Raw genomic sequence first — 7,425 nt, 5'->3', positions numbered from 1 at the left:
TTATTTCCAAATCATTCATTTGGGATCAGAAAACATTTTCCCATAGGAACAATTTTATAAACGGTGGTGCTCCATGAATGCCTGGTTGAGCCACAGGGTCCTTGAAATGCTGCGTTGGCTGTACTATTCCCACCAGCCATTATTTATTCGTTTGCCTGGGAAAGTGCATTCTGAGTTCTAACTTGGGATGCCTGAAGCGCACCTCTCACTCAGCCTGGCAGCCTTCTCTGTCACTTTTTTAAGGCTGTGCTGCAGTAGCAGTTGGGAAGAGGGGATAGGCAACCTTCCCAAGAAAGAGATGAGCGTTGGGTTGATATAGATGCCTCTGGGTAACTCGCTAATTAATGCTGGAGGGCTGAAGAAGGAAACCACTGTGTGGATCAATTACTTCCCAAATCTTCTGTGTAAGGCACAAAGGGCAGGGACTTCTTCCTAAGTAGAGATCGTTTTTAAGTCAGATCTTCATAAAGAGGTAAAGGCTTATATGGTAAAAACCTAAGGTTTTTGGAGACCAAGCTTGTGGACTTGTAGTTAGCCAGGGAAAATATCTTAAAGTCTTCTTGGTCAGGGATGAAACAGTTGCCAAACACACCAAACACATAGCAACACTGAGACAGTAATCTCTCACCTGGCCTGACAAATAGTAAGTGCACATAATGTTTTGTTGTTGTTGCTGTTGAATTAAATACTGATTGACTAATTGAGTGAATTCTTTATCGAAAAGTGCAAGAGCACAGATTGTATGCACACGTGGGCCAGTGAATTTCATTCTGATTCAGCATCTCCTAAATCTGTCCCTCTCAAAGCACACAATGAAGACTTGGTTGGAGCACTTTGGAGAAGTCACTAGAACAGCAGAGTCATCTCTGTGGGCATGTGCATCGTCTACACCAGCCCCAAAGGAGGTGCTGGGTCTCTTCACACCCTCTCTGTTGTGCACAGTTGCTAGCAATGTCCCCCTGTTGCCAAATCCGAGGGAGGTGGAGAGGGGGTGATGTGGGAAACCAATGGCGATCGCCAAGCCTGTAGGACTCTGCCTCGCTGAGTTTCTGGCACTACACTTATTCTGGAAAACATTACTTACTAAAAAAGACCTCAGCTTTTTTTGTCAGTTGTTTTTATAACACATGTAGACATATTTTTAGGGGGCTGTGCCTCTTTCAGGTTAGAATTTAGTCTGTACACCAGACCTGGGTCCTGGCCATTGCAGGCTTTAACACTGTATAACAATTTAATTTCATTTTATATCCACAGCTACTTTTAAAGGAACTATGCCATTAGGGCTCCCTCAAATCAAAAAACCCTTCCCCACCCCCACGCCACCAAACTTAACGGACTGCTCACTTTTAAGTTTCATAGACTGTGCTTTCTTTTTAAAGTTGCATCTGCGTTCTACAAGACAGCCTCTTTCTCCAAGATTAACATTTCTTATGATTGTTCCTGACAATGGATTCACTTCCAGAGGCCCTGCTAAGGATAACCAAAAAAGGGCATGTAGCTGGCTGGTTTTGGCAGCCTGCACGCAGTTTCAGAGCTTTTTCGGTCTTGGTTTTTCTGATGAGTGATTTCCTGAGCATGCCTAGGGAATGACAGGCATCTGCACAGGCAGGCTGCGTCCACCTCGGCTGGCCTGGCCGGGTGTCGTCATTGGCTGCCCGATTAGAAAAACTACAGGACAATGCATACCGCCGACTGCCGACTGTAAACATAGGGGATATGTGTTCACTTAGCACGGGCTTCTGGGAGGGGCTAAGGAAGGGCGGTCTGGAGTTTTATTGAATAGAGCCCTGTGTATTAGGCTGCCTGCCTGCCTGCCCTCTTGCTGTGCTCCTGCTAGAGAAATCAGTCCTTCCTTTCCGACTGAGTCCCCAGGAAGAAGGTGCAGCCTGCGAGGTAAGCCACAGAGGGCTTTTCTTTTAATCTCTTCCAGAGTCTGGGGGCTTTCTCTGGGCTTCACTCAACATTCTTGCTTAAGGTAGCTGGAGATGCAGGATTGTAAAAGCCAAGAAACCATGCGAATTCTCAGAGCCAGACTGGGCTTTGCTGCCCTGCAGATGTTCCCGGAAGACAAACAGGATGAGATTTCAAGTTCTGTTCTTGGAGTTGGGACGAGAGGAGAGCTCACGTAGAGATGTATACTCAGGGACCACCGGCAACCTTGATAAGGAAAGCCTTTTGTTTAGGAGTGCCACAGGGACTGTATCTGATAGCCACAGGCCAGGGTCAACAGGCGGGCCGTGCTCATGTGCCCACACCAGTGGTCTCTCCTGCATCTTTTATTCCCAGACATCTAAAGAGGTTTTACTTTAAAAACAACTTTTTAGGTTAATGAGAAGCCAAAAAAGTAATGGTTTTTAACCAAAGCCATTTGCAGATTGTTCTGCTACCAGTTTTTAAGGCTGGACTTCTAGAGCTGCAAGGAAATAAGGTCAGAGGTGGAAAGAGCATTTAGCACCAGTTGGGTTAACATAACTGATCTGATATTTGCCAAGACAGGAAGATGCCTACCATGATCTGTTTCCTATAAAACCTAATAATGAGAGAATGCGTGTGCTAGTGGGTGTGTTTTTAGAAATCACGTTTAACATCCTACCAAGCTGTTCCTTAAGAAATCTTATTTTCTGTTTGGAAGTGTGCCTGTGAGTAGAGAATGTGAAAAGATGTAGTTTTGCAAAGGTGTTCCAGAAAGGGAGGAAGCAGGCTTTCATCTCATCATAGTCACACACATTTGGGCATCTTAAACAGTAGTACAAGGCAGCCAGGTGGTAGTAGCCTGGAATTCCTTTTAGAAATTGCTGGTTGTAAAGGGTGAGGGAATTCTAGTGCTATGGTAATACATGTTCAAAAAAAGTGGATGAGAACAAAGTACTTGGTATTCATAGATCCCTTCTGTTAACAGGGCTATGCAGATGGACTTGTAAACTGGAATAGTAAAATCTTTCTAATGTATTTGGCAAAACCAGGCGTGTAGGGCTAGAGCTTAAGTGAATACGAGGTGGTATGTGGCAAGAAGGGCAAGTCTGATCATTTTTAAATAAACTTGGATATTAAAGGTTTTCGGCTCCACATGACTGAATTGGATTTTGTTCTGTCAAGTGAGGTGGTTTTGTGTTGAGATTCATTAAATAATCTTTTCTCTTTGTATTTAGAAGTTTAGGGATAATTTTCTTGAGAATGCCTCTCTCTCCTCCTAGAAGTGATATATGAGAACAGAGTTCCCTGTGAATTTCTTTTCCTGGAACAGTTCTGAGTAAGTGTGGGGGAAAGGGCTGCAAGCGAAAGCTATAGTTTGATTATTGTCCTTCCCTCAAAGAGATCAAGTTCCAAACTATTTTCACAGTGTTTTTAATGTCAATCAAAATATGGAGAGCAATTTCTTTTTCAACTGTTCTCTAAACCATGTAGGGAATGCAGTTTGGAAGGAAATCTATAATCTTGGGATTTGCGGATAAATTCCATTTTGAAACCAACATCTCCAAATCCCTGAAAGTTCAAACTCTGCTGCCACCACGCTCCCCTCTCTTCCTTGTGCGCGCCCCATCCCCCGACAACCACAAAAACACATTTTTCAAAATAAGTGTTGTACTCTCTGAGTGATGTGCTGGAGCAAGGGGATTTGCTGTTTGACTTTATATTGAACTTTGGGCAGCTCTTGGTGCTACTTTCCTCCAGCTGAATATTAGCTAGAACACAGCTCCCCAATTGGGGAGGTACATGGAGCATGATGAAACTGCCATGCAAAAACTTTCATTTTAATAAAATCATTTAATAAAGAGAAGTACAATGGCAAAGGTCTAGAATAACAAGTCACTAATAAAAAATTGATCTCAGTACACACAAGGAATGCACAGTGGATGGGTCCATAGGTGACATGCTAGGTTGTTTCCACTGGCTCAAAGCCAATGGAATAAGTAGAATAAATTAAATAATTCAGATCGAAAATTTGCTTTAAATAAATATGCAATTCTTGCATTAAAGTTAAGAGGAGAACCAGGTTCAAACTGCAGCTTAAAGGCTTTAAATGAGATACATAAAAGCATACCTGATGCTGAGGCTATTAACAATTCTGATTGGCTCCTGTGACTGGCCTGAGCATTTCCTGTTCTGTGGCAGATGGAATAGGTTGGTCCTGAGTGCAGCCTGGGTATTCTCTGTCTGATAAGCCTAAAATGCACCTCAGTAGGCCTTTCCTTAAAAACACATATAGTTGGGGCGCCTGGGTGGCTCAGTTAAGCGTCTGACTCTTGATTTCGGCTCAGGTTATGATCTCAGGGTTGTGAGGTCACCCTGCGTCAGGCTCCACACTGGGCAGGGGGCACACTTGAGATTCTCTCTCTTCCTCCCTTGGCCCAATAAAAACAAACAAAAAGAACCCCCACATATAGCTGTCATGGAGACAACCTCATGGTATCTTCATGGTAGCAGGGCTGCTCATCAGTGATTCTTCAGCAAGACAGAAAAGTGACGTAGAGATAGGCATGTAAGGGAATTAGCTCAATCCCCATCTGCCTGCAGTCTATCACATGTCTTGGAAATGTGGTGGGGTGAGGCCATGGTCGGGGGACGGGGAAAATGCTGACAAAGTGGTATGTAAATAGCATGGTAGGCCTAAGGAGGAGGTTAGATACTGCCAAAGAATTTTCAGACTTTAAAAGAGTTTTCTGGGTAAATTCTCTCAGAGCCTGAAAATAGAACCATTAGATCCTTACTGAAAGTCCTTCATCTATCACGCTAATCCAAGTTTGTCATTAGAGAGATGCCCATAGGTTCTGAGTCCTTGGGTAATTTAAAGAGATACTTGTAGCTCAGGCTAAACTCAGGAGCACTGCTATGAGAGCTTAGTCCCACCACTGGTTCCCCTGTTCAGATAGCCCAGACCTTTGAGGAAGCCATTAACTCTTTGACCTCATATGTGCAATGGGCATTATGATGCTTCTCCTACCTCCCATAGTGGTTAAAATGTCCAAATGAGATGAGGCTGTTTGCCCCTCTTTTCTGTAGGCTGTATACTCCAAACTGTGTATAATTTGAGGCCTCTGGACATTAGGCTCATCTTGACTGTATCCTCCGCTCCTTGCCTAATATCCCTGATTATCTGCTCCTTCCTCATATTTGAGGACCTTTGAGTGGTACCTTGTGAATCCTAGTTCTTTCTAGAACCCCGAGTCCTGGGAATAGTGGTCTACCCCAGTGTTATCTAAACTTTAGCTTTGGTGATCAGACACCAGGAGAACACAGATATCAGGAGGCAGAATAAGATGGGTTATCAGTGGTACAAGGCCATATCCAGGAACCAGGAAATCTGAAGATCCAGTTGAGTAGAAGACCAATGACAAGGTGCTGACAACAGAAAGGCCTTAGTAAATGAGGCAGCTTCTCTGCCTCTAGCCAAAAGCATGGAACTAATCCCAGCATGTCAAGCCTGGGTCTTGTAGAGAGGATGAGGTAATCAGGAGCACCTGGCTGTGGTTCCTGTTGGTATTGAGACCAGACTGCTCCATGGATCTAACCCCCCCCCCCCCGCCCCCATTTCCCTCAATCTTTAGTATCCCCAGCTGGCTCTCCTGGGACTGATCCTTGGTGGCCTCCCTAATTTCCCTACCCCCAGTCCTCTGTCTCTACCAGCTCCCCTCACTCCTCCATCCCCAGGCCAAACAAGGCCTTTCCTGATGCAACACTGACAATCTGCAGTGCCCTAGCTTTAGGGTGAAGCCCAGAGACTAGCGGAAGGGTCAAGCCCAGTTATGTTCAAGATAGGGGAAAGCCTCTTCACTTTTTTGGGCAGAGGGAGAAAAGTTAGAGCAGACAGAGTAGATGTTGAAGCAGTTTCTGTGGAAAAAGAATCACTCTGCCTCTCACCCCCAAACTCACAGTTGGCTGGCAGTGAGTGAGGGTGGGAGGAGGACAGGAAGAAAAGGATGGCTGGGCGCAGGAGGGAGAGGTGATGGCATAGCCTTGTCAGTTGTTCATCCCTCCCTTGTGGTTGCTGTAGGTACCTCTGAAAGCTGATAAAAACTCTAAACCCTTGCGGTCCCTTGTGAAGCCACCTTTTGTGATTGACAGGTGAGAAACCTTGAGCTGGGGGAGGTTGGGGTGGGGAGTGAGGTGAAGTCTTGATTTCCATTGGAGACAAGGGTGGGTGGGATCAGAACATGAGTGGAGGTGTCCTTCCTTGTTTCGCAGATTTTCTGGAGGAAGAAAGGATGGTGTGAATACAAAGATACATAGAAGGCCCCCATTGCATATGGCCCCCATTGCAAAGAAAAGGAGATCATCTCTAGATAAGCAGTTTTCTGTGGGGAGCTTGTAGGAGTTGGAGAAGCTGGGACAGGCTGCTGCCAAGCATGTGCTGAGAGAGCAGCACAAGCTTAAGAAAAGGATTGCTAGGTAGCAGTCAAGGAATAATTGAAAGAAAGTCCTGGGTGGGGGGAGATATTTTAAATGAATTGAGTGTTCTTAGTAAGCACTCATTTTAGTACATGGCTTTTGTTTATATATATATTTTAGTGATGGATAACTTCAAGATAAATTGCTTTTTAATCACTTCCTGAGGCTTCTGGCATTGTTCTGTTAATATACGGATGAAAACACTTGACTGTAAGGAAATCATCTTACTTGGAAAGTACTTGGAAAGTACTTTTGGAGTACTTTTATATGGACATGTTAAGTAGGAATATATAATTAGTTCCTTTGACACCCACATGTAACATTCCCTCTCGCTTGTCTCAACCTGGGGACTAGGCAGATTTCACCTGTGTGCTAAAGATGGGCCGGACCAGGGAAAAGTGCCCAAGGGGTCCAAGGGCCAGAAGCATCGAGGACATTAGTTCCACTGGGGTTAGGAGGGCTAAGCCAGAATGGATATAAAGTACAACAATGGACTAATGTGTGAATCACAACCAGCTAAGTAAAAGTAAAACAGCAAAAATCAAAAGGCAGGCGGAGGTTTAGAAACCAAAAGCCTGTTTAGCAAGGCAGTGTGCAGACAGGTACGGTAACATGGGTGAGAACACCTGGCACAGTGTTCAGAACAGAGAAACCCTATGTTAATAGGCTGCGGTAGCTCAAGTAAAGGGACAGGATTATAAGATACATATGGGGGTGGGGGGAGGGAGTGCCTGGGTGGCTCAGTCAGTTAAGCACCCACCTCTTGGTTTTGGCTCAGCCATGATCTCATGGGTTGTAAGCTCGAGCCCCGCCTCGGGCTCGCTCTCAGTGGGGAGTCTGCTTGAAGATTCTTTCCCTCTGCTCCTCCCCCAACTTGCACACACATGTACACGTGTGCATGCATGTGCGCTCTCTCTCAGATAGATAAATCTTAAAAAAAAGATACATATGGAATAATAAAGGGATGGAATCACAAGAGAATCCAAGAACAGAAGCCATGATAGGACCAGGATCCATAGAGAATAGGGTTGGAATCAA

At 44.9% G+C, this 7,425-nt stretch overlaps 1 protein-coding gene across 2 annotated transcripts in view; it reads left to right on the top strand.

Moving 5' to 3' along the window:
- The first annotated feature begins 1,653 nt into the window (after positions 1 to 1,653).
- CALD1 (caldesmon 1) overlaps positions 1,654 to 7,425 on the top strand; it is a 182,662-nt gene continuing 176,890 nt past the window's right edge. Inside the window, exon 1 of one of the 2 annotated variants that reach the window (XM_064574931.1) lies at positions 1,654 to 1,893. The gene's annotated coding sequence lies outside the window, so the exon portion shown is untranslated. The remainder of the gene's footprint in view (positions 1,894 to 7,425) is intronic. The other variant, XM_064574930.1, reaches the window with a different exon arrangement.

This window comes from Mirounga angustirostris, unplaced genomic scaffold (assembly GCF_029215605.1).
Source record: "Mirounga angustirostris isolate CCGP_5_RB_7025 unplaced genomic scaffold, mMirAng1.0.hap1 SCAF_12, whole genome shotgun sequence".
Taxonomy (NCBI): domain Eukaryota; kingdom Metazoa; phylum Chordata; class Mammalia; order Carnivora; family Phocidae; genus Mirounga; species Mirounga angustirostris.
This window is presented reverse-complemented; position numbering and strand designations above follow the sequence as displayed.